Source organism: Poecilia latipinna, unplaced genomic scaffold (genome assembly GCF_001443285.1).
Source record: "Poecilia latipinna isolate Pla-1442-1.1 unplaced genomic scaffold, P_latipinna-1.0 Scaffold994, whole genome shotgun sequence".
Lineage (NCBI taxonomy): Eukaryota > Metazoa > Chordata > Actinopteri > Cyprinodontiformes > Poeciliidae > Poecilia > Poecilia latipinna.
Genome location: NW_015113610.1, coordinates 301,430 through 316,468, shown reverse-complemented (window position 1 = coordinate 316,468; position 15,039 = coordinate 301,430). Strand labels below are relative to the sequence as shown.

The window sequence follows — 15,039 nt, the reverse complement described above, 5'->3', positions numbered from 1 at the left end:
CCTCCTTCCAGGATAAAAAAAAATAAAACCATTCATAAAGCACACACACATGCACACTCCCCTCCCCCACACACACAGAATTGTCAGCATTCTTTCTCTCTCCTTTTATGTCTCCCTTTTGTCTCAGCACCGAGTATTGCATGCCCACACCGCCTGAACTAAGTGGTCAAGTGAATGAAATCTCTTCGGCTAACAACTTGCACCGACTCGTGGAGGCTGAGTAAAAATATCTTGACCATTTGGCAGCTATTCAAAGCTAAAGAGGAGGGGGTACTTTGGAACACTTTGGTTGCTAGCGGGCAAAGCTTTAAACTCTCGAAAACATTTTAAGCACATCTGATTATATATGCAGAGTAAAAAATTTAACAAAAGTGGATTTAAAATTGAGTTGTGGCTTGCGTGGTCATCGAAGGTCAAGAGTGCACTCGCATGTATTCGCAACATCAGCGGCTGACTGTCGCAGGGAAAATTAAAGTCGAGAAGACGAAAGTTTCTGGCATAATGACAAGTGAAGATGTGGGGGTGGGTGTGTGTATCGGCAGGTGGTAAAAATAAAGGCCACAGGCTGCAGGGGAATCACAAGACAAATCGTCCAGCAAGCTAACGCATCACTTATACTAAACTGGTTCTCTTTATGACAGAGATGAATCACCTATTGTTCACCCCTCGTGTTTCCCAAAAACAGTGCCCCCACTCACACAAATCAACACACACATAGCCTTGCAGCTGAAAGTTTTCCACACAACTTGTCATGCACAGATGGCTGCCAGTGGAAATTCTGTAATTATCACAATCTAATGGAGACATTTGAGACAGCAAGATTCAGCTATTAGTGTGGAAAGCATCAAATAGATGTTTCAATAACAATCATTGTAGAAAAAATTAAAGGTGGCTAAATGGGTTTAAAGCCACTAAAACATAGTTGAAACATTATTTCACTTGGCGTAAACCAAAAGTTCATTTTCCCTGCGATGCAAGCAATTTCATTTGATGTATACTTATTGTCCTACTGCCATCAAATCCACTGGCTGCAATATAATAAATCAGAGGTTTCACAGATGTTGAGCGTGATATTATGTGTCACTTTAAGAAGGGTTTTCAAGATCACATTGTAAAGAGCCTTACTCACCAATCACAATAAAAGTTCTCTCTCCAACAATGAACCACTGGGCTCAAAACTATACAACCATGACTCCACACGTGGATTTTGGTCTCTGGGTTCCATCTTGTTGACAAAGGTAATGCTTAAGACCACCACTGAGCATCTGCAGGCCTCCTTGGATATGCACAAGATCACACATGAAACTATGTAGGCCCCACAAGCTGTCAGAGGCACACACACAAAAAAAATAATACACACAGATGGAGACATCTTAGGTTACGAATATATCTCCACAGTTTCCCAAACTGATTCTTTGTGCTGTAAAGTCCACACAAAAGGGAGAAGGAGGCAGGAAGGTGGTCAGAGTATTTTTTGTGGAGGAAAAAAAAAATCCCACTTTGAAGTAAGCGACAGCACTTGAGATGAGGGAAAGTAGTCAAGTTCAAATGCTAGACCAGGTTTCTCAAGGTTCCTTTAGGCTCCTTTTTAAGAAATGCACTATATTCCACTCCTCTCTGCTGGAAAGCCACATATTTTATTAGAAGGAAAGAATAAAAAAGAAAAAATAAAGTTTCTTCCTTTCCTCTTACAGAACACTTATGTTACATATTTATTCTAGGGCTAAACAGATATTGTGATGTTACCAAAATTGTCAGACTTAAACCACCAAGGCATAACTAATGAGAATATAAAAGTGTTATGACCAATGCATGTTGCAGATACAAACATTTTAATAGTTAAAATGTTCCTAAAAATGTATTCTTTTGAAGTGTGGTATAACAAACAAGCTGCCTAATGTAACCAGAAAATGGGGCACAGGATGTTATGTAAAGCTAATAAATGGAGTGGAAATGTACCTCAAAAAAGAATTTTTAAAAAATGAAGGCAATGATGCACTAAGATGTTGGTTGATGCATTAATTTTTGTTTTCTACACTGTTCACAAAATGCTGCCATTGAAAAAAAAGCAAAAAAGCTTCTCCAATATTAAGGCAACTGAATTATCCAGCTATATTTGATCAAAATTTTAAACTCTAAAACTACTTATTTTCTTCCTTGAAAACAACAGCCTTAAACTCATTTTTTGACTCCTCTATGTGATTGAGTCTATAAACATTATTCTTTGTTTTAAATGTGTTTCTGTTTAATGCAAGTGAGATTTTCTTAATAAGCAGTAGAATCAGTGGACAAGACCTTTTTTTTGAAATGTCTTCAAAAACAGGTTGTTGTTTCATGGAGGTAAATAATCAGGTTTAATCAGTTGCATTTCTTTGCTTTGTCTCATCACACTGAATAAAACCATCAAACTACTAGCCTTGTAAAATCTTGCCCCCTATTCTATGTTTTGCTTCGTACAAAGGGTCTGGATCCTCAGCTATTGTTCAGGCAGAATAATTGTAATGCAACTGCAAGGCCCAGACGCCTCTAGAGGGGTATGAATACTTATCTAAGTGCCAGTTTAACAGAACAGAAATACATGAAAAATCAGCTGTGACTTAGTGCTTAGATAGATGCAGCCAGCTGGGACAGACTGAACAGGACTACAGCAGATAACTGGCCGACTTATCAGTCTCTACCCCACGCCCCCACACACTCGAGCAGACAAAAGATGATTCCCCAACTGACTACTGCTCAGAACAGTGCTCAGACAGTGTATATTGATAATAAGGTGCATCAATGAAATATCTATTTACGACTCTCACCACCTTGGTAATACCCACTATTATGCTATGTATCCGTGATAGAGCAGGAAAGAACTATGGAACTAAAGTACAATCTTTATCTTGATAACATTCAAGGTATATAACTAAGATCTGAATGTTACAATATAACACAGAATCCAAGTATAAAGGTGAAATGCACCATGCTGCAAAAGCCTGATCTGGTGCATAAAATTAGTCATTTTCATCAAATCTTTGGCATCCTCCACATACACAAAGCCAGGAAACTTTGTTTGATGTCCAGCAGTTTCTCAGGTGCCCAGAATCTCAACCGTGAGGAAGAAGGGTGAACATTGTCTTGTGGGTTCAATGCAAATTATACACATCTGCATCAGACAAGTGCCTGACTGCCAAAACCCCACTTTGGATGAAAATGTCAATGTCACAGAAGGATAGAAAATAACAAACGGCCTTTGACTGAACATAGACATGATACACCGGCTCATGCCTTATCATCTCCGTTCCATTTTAATATTCATCCAGCACATGACAAGAACAGAACCTCCACCCCCCCTTCAAGCGTCATGTTCAGTGCCGCCTGCTCAGTTACACTAATCCTAGGCAATACTTTGTAACAAGCACTACTTTCAAGCAACAGTCCCAAAAGGCATCAGCTAAACAAGATCCCTCTGTGATTTACAATAGAGGAGACTGCTTCATTATGTATTGCCCAGCCTCACAGACTAGGGGGCAGACCATTACCTTCACATGAGTGCAGACCATGGCCTGCTGATTCCCTGTGAAGTCAAACAATATGGTGTAAAAACATGGACAGATAAGCAGGTAGGGCAGACTCCAGGTAAATTCACTGCTATGACTGCTATCATATAGTAAAAGTCTCACTAAACATTTATTCCTGACAATATTAAAGGGGTGGACTACACAATTTCTGGGCATATTGTACTATAAAATGGCACTATCATGTAACCATGTTACCTTCAGTTATAAAATCAAACGTACCATGACTTAAAAGAAATTTCACTTAGTAATTTGATGGCTTCAATTCTGCCTCTGTTCCTTTAAGAAGCACATACTCTTTCCAACACTACGGCTTCAGTATGTCATCACAACATTTCTTCTCATTATGCTATTAACAAACGTTCTAAGGAAAGTTGGACTGAAAAGTAGTTCATTTGATGAGTTCAACAAGCGTTCAGCTCCACCAAGTGTTTGCTTATTCCTGCTGCTGCTAGTCTTGAGGAACTGTGTGAGGGAGATGCAGAAGAGGGAGCTCTGTGAGGGGGAAGCTCAGCTGGAGACTGGAGCTCTAAGGAGGAGCTTTTTGGAAATAGTGTTTTATGAGAGCAGGTAACCCCAAACGGCTACCATGGGAGCAATATTCCCATGGTATTGCTCCTAATACCAAACATTCCATGAAAGAATCACCTCCCTTTAAATAGTATAAACTCCAACAATAAAATATTGTACGTTCAGGAACTAAACAGATATTGTGAAGTATTAGTTACTTCAAAGCTGTTCTCTCCATTTTTCCATTTAACTCACTATAAAAAAACAGAAAATACCCTCATAATGCAATTGAATTTATGCAAGTCTTTAATTCTTCTATTATGCTTCATCAATAAAAAAAAAAAATCTGAGCGCTGTGAAAACTGAGGTAAAGTGATATGAGATAAATTATCTTGTTGGCAAACGGACTGATTATGACTTGGCCAGTTAGGCACATCTTCTCTGGCACTAATTCCTCTCTGAGCACTGGCTCCGTTGCAGCAGTTGGCAAACATGGCAACGGCCATCTTAGCGTTCACAAAATCGTGAACACCCTTCGGAGCTAGGAAGACAGTTTGGCTGTTGTTTTAAAAAAAAATAATCAACCACAATCTGCTCCTTCCTATTTCTGCCCTTATGGCATATCCCTGAAGGGCGTTGGTTCAAATTCATTAGTGCTCTTTTATCTCCATAAAAATGAGGCACCCTCTGCTCCCCATCTACCTGCTGTTCCTAAGCCACTGGCTTCGTTTCCCTTCTGTCTGTAATTCTCCCCACCCCACCTCTCCGCAGAAACAGAGTCCGACTCTGTTATTTCTGCTTTAATTGTGTCTGCCTCTCCCTAATTTTCCACTACACTAACCCTAGGCAAATACAGTAAGGGATGTGTACAGAAACCCAGATTTCCATGCCAAACCTGCTTTTGTCCTCCCTTTTAAGTCTTTAGCCCTGCCTCCACCCTAGTGGGATTACAGATTGGGGTATAATGACAAATGTCATAGGGGCTGCCTTGAGGGTAGAGGACTTGGGTGGGATTTATCTCAGAGTACATCCCACCCAGCCCTCTGGCAAGCAGACTTAATCAAAGTGGCTACATCCAGGTTTTCATTCATCAAGCTCTATGCTCATCACCAAGATCTAAATAAATTAAGAGTTTGTAGATGGCACATGTGACTCAAAGAAGGTTGCAAAAAAAAAAAAAAACACATTCACTTATAATGTAACTCTTAAACCAGTTTGCTAGCCTATAACAACTTATTTTTATTTTTGTTTGCTTGTTTCTTCATCTTTAGTCAGCTTCATTGCTCTCTTCCTGACTGCATCTATCTTATGCATGAAGTTTCAGTCTCTGAAGTGTTTTTCTCTAGTGCTCACTGGGCAGAATCATCCTAAAAGCTTGCAATAGGACTGACTCCCTGTTCTTCTGTGTTAACGCCTTCAAACCGTACTGACAGAAAACAGATTCTGACAACAGCTGTACTTAACTCCATTTAGAAATCCATTTACTTTTTTTCCCAACTCTTTCTCAATCCCTACTTTGACTAAATTGCTGTTTGCTTAGATTTCGTGATTTTGCCACGTGATTTCGGGGAAGATGGATAGCCAACCCTCTCTCAGCAGGTGGTTGATTAGTCTACACAATGGTTTTGTTTTAATCCCTGTCCTTGAACAACGGTGAAAGTTATTAGTTGTCCCATCACTTAATAACCAGAAAAGCTACAATGTTAAAATCTTCAAACTGCTATTAGTGAGAAATAATGAAGTTTCAATCACTGCATTTAAAGCATTAAATTATCCTATTTTGTTTGCAAACAGCAAAACTATCATTTCTTCCCTGGAAGAGCTAAAAACCACAAACCATGCAAAAAAAAAAAAAATACAACTGGGTATCAAATCTGAAACATTATTCTTGTGACGTATACAATAAAAAAAAAATAAAATAAAAAAAATAAATAAAATATACAAAAATCAACTCACAATAGTTTGACCCCTGGGCAAATCACAGCAGAAAGGGGTCCCTCACCAAGAAAATCTCTGACTCTAATCTCCCAAACCATGGCTGGTTTCTATGATTGCCATGATATCATTCTTACCCCATCCTCAATCACTTTTTAATCAGGATTAACTTTCAACACTGAGATTTGGAGTACATACGGGGTGCAGGAACTACAGGAGCCTGAGCCACATTAGAACAGTTTGGATTTTATTTTGTTCCCTCTTTTATTTCAGCCTGTCTTTGTTTCAGAATCTATAAACTGTAAAGTAAAAACTAACTACTGCAAAATCTCATAATCTGCAATACAAAAAATGAATTTGGTATATTATTGTTTACTTAGCAGACGCTGGATGAAATGGATTTATTTGCGCATGTCTGTGTCTGTTCTTAAATATGGATAATTTGTGATCACAAATGCTGAATAAAATGTATCCAAATAAGATGCACACATTTTTTTAACATCTTTTTTGGTTAAACTCATGTTAAGCAGTTTATCATTCCATAATCACTAAAACGCTGGCATGTTGGATTAGTTCATCATCCTGTTATCAAAGACATACTTTTTGTAACATGGCTGAGTGTGCAGACATGAGCAACATTTTCATAATAAAAGGTTTTCACATATTCCAAAGCTGTGCCTTTCCATTCATCTTCTAGCACAAAACGTCAGAAAACAGCAAAACCGACGACTTCTCAAAACAGAAGAATTTTCTAGGTTGCCCACTCTCATTTCCTTTCAGCTGGTGTGAAGAGCGTCTGTCTCCATTTACATACAAATGTCACCTTCCATCTTCCCAGGGGCTGAGGAGGTTTTACTCTCTTCACCGCGATGCGCTTGACAAACCTTTGTTCCCCTTCTGGGAGGCAAGCTTGTGTTGCACAGCGAGAAAGTGAGAGGAAACTCAATGCATTTTGCCTCTGGTGCCTTCTCTGTGTCTTTGCTCTCTTTTACGCACCACTGGTACGCTGTAATTTGTGTATCCATACTTGGAGTGCATGGGCTTTGTTTTCATTTAACTGAAAGATGAGTAAGTGTGCCGTCTGAACAGGCACCCAAGCTACTGAGGTTGTAATTACTGAGGAAGCCTTATTATTAAGCTCTTTGATGGAGGGTTTTTGTTGTGGTATGAGAATCATTAACACAAAATAAACTATTTGAACGAGCAAGGCTGCTAACGGAGTGGGTAAAATGAGAGCATGTACTGTAATAAAAACCAACGTGATAGCATCATGTGCATGAAGAAATCACCAGCTCACAAAGCCCAACCTGGGAGTAGTATTTGTATTCCCAGATATGCGAAGGCAGCCATTTTCTGTGGTTAAGTGGCCCACATAGTGTTTCTGTGCCATTTCTCATAAACCAGGACGTGTATCCCCTGATGCATAGGGATGAACAATCAGCCTGACAGGCAGGTAGTTACTCCTCTTTAACCCCAGCAAGCGTTGAGTGATGCAACACAACAGCAGGCCCCCTCCCTTTTCTCCTCCTCCTCCTGCTGCTTCCCTTTCTCACCCTTTCCTCACACTCTCCAAATCTCCCTCCTCCTTTCAATCCCTCCCCAGACTATTTGGTGCAGTACTTTCTTTCATTATTCTGATTCCCTCCTTTATCTTCCTTCTTTTACCAGTACTATTCACTAGTTCTCCCTCTCAGTTTCCCTTTCCCAGAGCCCCATGTTTCTGCGCTTGCATTACACACAATTACTTCCATCCATCAATTATCTGCCTACTTCTCTTTAGCCACCCGACTTCCCTCTCACAACTCAGTCACAATAACCCCCACTATCTTGATTACACATGTTTCTCTATGACCCCCGTCTAGCACACCCCACATCCTCCGTATCCCCGGGGCAGCTGAGCGTGCCTCCTCCCACCCTACTCTTCAGGCCACCCTCACACCAGATGTCCCTACAGTTTGGGTGATTGTGTGCATGTGTGGAGGGAGCAGGAACAAAAGGAATCGGGTGGGAAGGAGGGTGGGAAGGGGGACCCAGATGGGTGTTGGAGGCCGTGTGTGGTTGCTGTGATGGCGGGGGGTCAGCTGAATGGTGCCCAGCCATCTTGCCCAGGGCTTTCGCTGGCTAGACAGTAAACACTGGCGGATTACCAGCGTTTAGCACACATGCACATGTTAACCCAATCACCTTTAAAACAGTTTCACACTGTAGCAACAAAGAACACATATTCATTGTAAAATTGTAAGAGTTGCGATAATCGTCATTGGGATTTTAGGGAACAGGGTCAATAATTAGCTTTGCATTGCTTGTTATTTTAGAGCAGCTGGCATTATAGTTAATAGCTGCTACAACTACAACAAATAAAATTTAAAAGTCAATCTGAAACAGAAATTTTACCTTACTATTGCATTAAGGCCACACATAGTGTGTGATTAAGAAAAATAATAATAATAAAAAAAATTAAATTAAGAAGATTTGGGCATGTACCAAAGAGTGGCCACAATGTTCTTGGACACAATATTTAAAGAACAAAAAGCTGCTGCTGTCAAATGCAGCTTTTTCATACATCAGATGTTGGCTAAACGACAATCTCTGCAGCTCAAGTCTCCATAGACACATTTCTTTAAGCTCATTGAAAAGTATTACACTCATGAATGTTTAACTGTTTTACAAAAAAAAAAAAAATAAAATTCTGCTACTAACAGGACCGATGATTGTTTGCTTGTTTGATAAGAAGTTGCAACAGCACTCAAAATTTGGCAAGCTCTCCTATGATTATAGTTTACAGATTTACTAAAGATGCTTAGCACATTTACTATTAATTAGAAATACATATGTATAGCTGAATACAAAAAGTTAATCATTTAACAAAGCAATCTGTCAGATTGTGACTAGTTTACATCTAAGCTGACCAAATTATGCTCATATTAGTAGCACTATGACTCAAAAGTGTTTAGTTCACAGAATATTATGAAAGTAAGTATAAAGTGCATAGGACAGCAGCCAGTAGGATTTTGGGGAGGGGGGGGGAAATTATATTTTCTTTAATCTTAGACGTCTAGCAGCTTTCCTGACTGGGTTTAACAAACTGTGCTCCATGCTTGTTCAAGTGTGTTACACCTTAAGAGGGATACTGAGATGAATGAACAAGGTCTTCCCCCCCGTGCATCTGCAAAGGAAGATTACTGTCACTTCATCAGAAGGAGCTGAAGCATATCCTTTTTCTAAAATGTGGAGGTACCAAGGGAGTCAGGCAGGAGGAGGTGGAGATTGCGGAGGGTGACGGTGTGTGAATGTATTCCCAAAAGATTTACCACACTATCTGGTAGGGATTAGTGTATATTGTAGATGTGGAAGACACCTTTACCTCCGTACACAATATGCGAATGCATGTTCTCTGATCAATAATCCCTTTTCATTTGGTTTATCAAGGCTTGCACAAGTGCAAGTATAATACTGAAGTCTAAATGGATGAAGGACACAGCAGATCATAAAGTACAAGCCACATATGTTGTCGAAAAATAAGTAACTGTTTCTGTTAATTAAGCTCAATATATGTCTTGCGTGTCTTATGAGGTTTTGTAAACTGATTAATAACTGAAGGAATGTACACATTTTAGTGATCATGATGAAAAGAGGAGCCTATGAGAAGACACTATACAGTCCAGTCCAGGTATTTCAACTGCAATCACAACATTCTAAGCTATGCTTCGAAGCTTGTGTTCAAAAGACACTTGTCTTCTACTTAGGACTGCTAACTTCTAACTCTGATGGGCTCCATATGCACAGGGATGGACAAATGACACTGACAGGCAAAGGTTTTAACCACTTTGATTACAACCCAACACACGGGACGCCATAGCGATGGCAGCAACAGGTACAAAAGCAGGTACCAATTTTCTTTGGTTGCGTTGCAAGTCTGCATGTGCACGTCTATCAGTATGAGCTCAAAATTTCACATGCATGAATTTCAACCATCACTTGGCTGGAGGAGCAAGTGATTGAATCCTCATTGTGCAAGTCCTTAGCTGTTCCTCCCCTTCCCCTTGCTTTGTTCATCTAGACTAAAATGCACTACATTATCTCATGCAAGACACTATGTAGTCCCAAGTGTCACTACAAACGACATCATCGGAGCGTCGACCACAGCTCTCGAGGACTCATGGCCAATATTTACACCCACAATAGAGAGGAACACAATGCAATGGAGACACATCCAACTTGGCTAAAACCAAACCAGACCCTGACTGGCTAGAGTGAGGCTTGAAGAACAGGGTTAAGTTAAGGAGAGCAGAGCTCAGTCAAGTTTTAAGCCAAGACAACCAACAGGTCCATCTGCATGAGCTGTACTGAAATGGCCTGCCACACAAATAGCCAGCTCCACTTTTATTAATATTTTTGATCTATGCATACAGTGTGGGGTTGTCAAGATATAAAATATCTCCTTATAGAAAATACATTTTCAAAGCTACTCAGTTTTGTCAAAATAGAAAAAAAAAAAAAAACTCTCCAATTCACATATGGCCAAATTGACATATTTCCTCTGACAGCTGTGCTGCAACAACAGACAGTCAGCCTCTCTCCTCCCCAATGAGCCATTCCTGTACAGTTTAAACTCTGCTAACATGGCAAATACAGCCAGAAAAATAAAAAACATATGTGACCCTCTTCGGTCAACAAAGTAAACCCAAAAGCACTGTTCCCTTTGAGGTAACTGGAAAGGGAAAAAAAAAAAAAAAGGAAAAAGAATTTTGTAGGATGCCAGAGCTACCAGTACAACACCGCTTTACTGAAAATGGTATTGAGTACTGAGTATTTTTGCTAGTATCAGAATCAAATTAGAAATTTTAGTGTTATGACAGCATTAATAGAGGAAAATCTAAATGTTATTCTATGAGCACCTAAATCTAGTATTGGGTACAGACAATCTGACAGTTTTATCAAAAATGTCAGAAAGTGCCTATAGAATGGGCTACTTTATATAATTTTAAGTATTTTAAGTAAATGTTAAAGTACCTCATCTCTGTGGAAGAATGGATCGAGTTACATTAGGAGTTTGGAGAGGGAGTAAAGTACCAAATATTAAGTAATAACCAGTAATTTACCAAAGCATGTCTAATAGGCTTAAGCAGAAAGCTTTTTATTTTTGCTGCTGTTTTTTGAAGTGTGGTTTGAGAAGTACTTATGAGATGACAGCCATCAGCAGACCATCAAATTGTGGAAATGCATGGAGGATTTCTGACACATCAAATCAGAGACCACAGGCAAACCACATTTTCCACTGTTTCAAGCAATTCAAGTTTTTATAGTGGACTTAGTAAACCCTACATTGTCATTTTTACAATAGGCAGCAAAGACAAGGTAGATTTTTTTTTATTCTATTCCAAAAAAAAGAAAAAAAAGAAAATCACAGATGCAAAAATCCATTGCGAATTGCTCAATGGATGGATGGATGGATGGATGGATGGATGGATGGATGGATGGATGGATGGATGGATGGATGGATGGATGGATGGATCTTTTAGACAGTAGGGATAAAGTCTATGAAAACATTTTTTTATATATAATTTCATACTCGTCCTGGAAAACAAGTACACCAAATTTCATACTTTTTCAGACTGCATAAGAACCCTGTAATCTGGCGCATTTCACAACAAGGCACTCCTCAAAGGATGCATTACACCTGCTGCAGGCAATGCTCCGATATATTTATTATATTTGCAGAATGCTGAAATTAACATAATCTTTCCATTGTGCACACCCCAACTCACTTGCTCTACAACGGTGGAGCTCTGCTCCCATTCAGTGTTTTCCGGCTCTTGTTATGTGGCAGTGAAAGAAATGTGAATGTCAAGGAACAGCTAATCCACAAGTCAAAGAAGAGAAGAGCGAACTTCTTTACAAGACAGACACGCTGCCCAGTGTTTTCACAGCCCAAACTAATTGCACCCCGTTTCGCCAGAAGAGGACTGATTTAGCACTTGGAGCAAATTAAAATGAATAAACACAATTAGCAGTGAGTGCAAAAACACCTTTTCATGGTGCACATTTCTCTCTTTCCCTTTGCTATGACAGTCACTTCAGCATGGCTATTATTAACTCTGCTGTTGTGTCAAGTACAATGTGACTAATTGCAAGGCACTTGATGCCACCAAAATGCTGTTAATTTGCCAGAGAGTAAAATAAACACAGGACAAGGTTGTAAAATCAAACGCAAAAAGCCATAACGAAAAATTATATTAATAATTTGATACCGCCAAGTCTTTAATCTAGAAATTAAAATACAGGATTAGAGAATTTATGAATGAAGAAAGCATATAAATTATGTCCTTTTTTAGGAGAATTTATTGTTATTGTGTAGTAAAATCAAACATTGTTAATTCAAGAATATCATCACATGTAAAAAAATAAAAAATAAAATGAGCAGATAATTTAAAAATGGAAATAGAAATCTCACCTAGGTTTCTATTAAGTGTAATGAAAAAATTTCAATGGAAAACAGTCCAACTTTTAGTCTAATGAACTCAGTTTCTGATCTGCTCTCCCGTTCTCTTTCACCATTCATTACCACTCAGATGTACTTCAATTAGTGATTTCTGCAGACAAACAAAAATAAACACACCATTAGCTCAACAAACATACACCCTCCGTGACAGTGCTTCAACAGACATGTTGGTCATGCTTGACTGAAACCTATCCATGGCATTCCCAATGCCTTATGTCCATCTTTCCAGGTTATTTGACAGTGATCAGGGGTGATAAATTGTTCAATTAAAGCCACATTAAGAGTCCAGAGCATATTTGACGCGCAGCCTCTCGGTTTAGGTGTTGTCCAATTACTCTGAAGGACAAGACTCCTCTCCACTGCTGACAATCAACATGTGACTCGCATCACAAGACAAATGGGTTTATTTATGCAAGGTAGCAGGACTGATTGTATTCCCCAATGTGCGACGGATGAGTGGGAGTTAGAAAAATAAGAGACAAACCTGAACTTGCATAAGAACAGGAAATGCACCAAATGTGTCAGAGTATGTGGTGTTTACAAAAGAGCAGCAAAACTGTTTGTAGTGAGCACTGCACAGAAGGTTTTCAAAGGGGTGGCATACCAACCCTTCACCGTTGCCATGTTAGCGGTGTAGGAGGGCAGACACCAGAAATAAGTGATGGACATCCAAAAGTGTCAGACATCCAAGCCTATCTTGGTCTTGGAAAACAGGGGTGGCCAATTTCCCAACCTTTACCCCCCTTACTGGTGCCACTGCTCTCAGTGGTAGTACCTGCATATTTACCCTCAGGAAGGGGTATTGCTAATGGTTCTACTAAAAAAAAAAAAAAGATTACTGCAATTTGCTTAGCTTACTACCATAAAAATGAAGAAGAAAAGAAGCAGAACTAAATCGCCTAGAGCTACATTTAAACTCCCATAAACAAATGCAGAAGAGTCACACCTCAGGGCAGAGGATTACCCTCTAGAAAACAGAAGTGTTTAAAAAAAATAATACACAAAATTAGGAGCATAGATGCAAAAGGACAAAAACAACTGACGTTGTAAACGCAACAAAATTCGGTTAGCTTACGTGTAGTAAACATGCTGCAAATAAATGCATAACATCCTTTCCAGTTAAACAGATAAAGCCATCCAAGAATTCTTTTCCTGATCTTATAGTACAAAATAAGTCATTTCTTCGAAATTTACTTCAAATATTACGTTTTAGTTTTTCTCAGTAGGTTTAATCGTGTGAATGTCCAACTTTAAGTGAATTAACTGCATGTTCGCGTTGTCAGATGGTCGTTTTGCTAGGATTTAGTAGGGTTCGGTTTGTGTCTTTAACTATGTTTTTAAGCGTCTGGACCCTTGGTAATAGTTTATCTATAAAGGCAAAGCAGTATAAATCAGAAGATTGTAAAATGAAAAGGTTTTCTACAAATTTTCACATGGGAGGAAAAAAGCAGTCCTTTCTTGGTTTCCCCGGAGACTACTGTGGCGAACAAGTTCTCTTATTCAATTACAGTTTAAAAATATTCCAAACAAACTCTGTACTTTTTCTGTCTTCTGTAATTCTTTCCCTATCGTTTAAATAGGTCCTCAAAACTAAGAACAATAAAAAAGAAGAAAAGTTTCAATCACTTACTCAGTCTCAGCCCGAGAGGGGGGAAAAAAATATTTTTTTATTTTTTAAATCTACCCCCTCGCTGGTTTAGGGGGAACAGTTTTCAAATCCATTTTTCTGTGCAGCTGAATCTTCCCACAAGAACATCCCCCGATTGCAGAAAAAAAACAACAACAAAAAAAAACCCCGCTATATTCCACTCTCTCCAAAGTCAGCGAGTCACTTGTTAACGGAGAGCGCAGGTTTAAAATACTCCGCTATTATCCTCCGTGCGCTTTTCGTTGTATCCCTTTCACGGAGATCAGACACTCCAAAGCAGAACCTTCCTCTGGTAAAGGCAAAAATAAAATAAATATTTTGGAAAAAAAAAAAAAAAGAAAAAAAAACTCTATAATAATCCGTGCGCGACTCTACCGCGCACGGGTCTCCAAATGTGGATCTCTTTTATTGAAGTCTCACGTTATCTCTGCGACACAGGTTTGGATTCCCTTTCTTCCCAAAGCCACCTCATACGAGCTGGGGGTGGGGAGACAGGAGTCAACTACCCCCTCTCGCTTCTCTCCCCCCACTTTGAGTCAAAGGGGAGAAGAAAAAAAGCCCAGAACCCTTGTGTTGCGTTCAATGTCGCCTCATAAACTTCGCCTTTTGATTTTCTTTCGTGTATCTGACCACTCGGTCCGTTCAAAAGCATGTTAATCGAGTCGAACGCCCAAACACAAATATGTTCGCATAGAAATGGGTGTATGAGTTTTTCATTGTGTTATCTTTGATAAATCTGGGCTTAACTGATTGTGCGAATAGAAGACCAAGTACAGAGAAACGATGCCACGACGCGCGAAGGTTGTAGCTCCAGGCTGCGTGTGAATGTGTCAGGATCTTGGGTTGTTTTAGCGTTTTCTGGTTTTGTAGTAGATTTTTATTAG

At 39.3% G+C, this 15,039-nt stretch overlaps 1 protein-coding gene across 6 annotated transcripts in view; it reads right to left on the bottom strand.

Moving 5' to 3' along the window:
• The window catches only part of LOC106958541 (receptor-type tyrosine-protein phosphatase S-like), a 206,013-nt gene that overhangs the window by 117,572 nt on the left and 73,402 nt on the right, over positions 1-15,039 (bottom strand). Inside the window, exon 1 of one of the 6 annotated variants that reach the window (XM_015050490.1) lies at positions 14,138-14,634. The exons of the other annotated variants lie outside the window; for them this stretch is intronic. The gene's annotated coding sequence lies outside the window, so the exon portion shown is untranslated. Of the gene's footprint in view, positions 1-14,137; positions 14,635-15,039 lie in introns of those variants that run through there. 6 annotated transcript variants of the gene reach the window in all.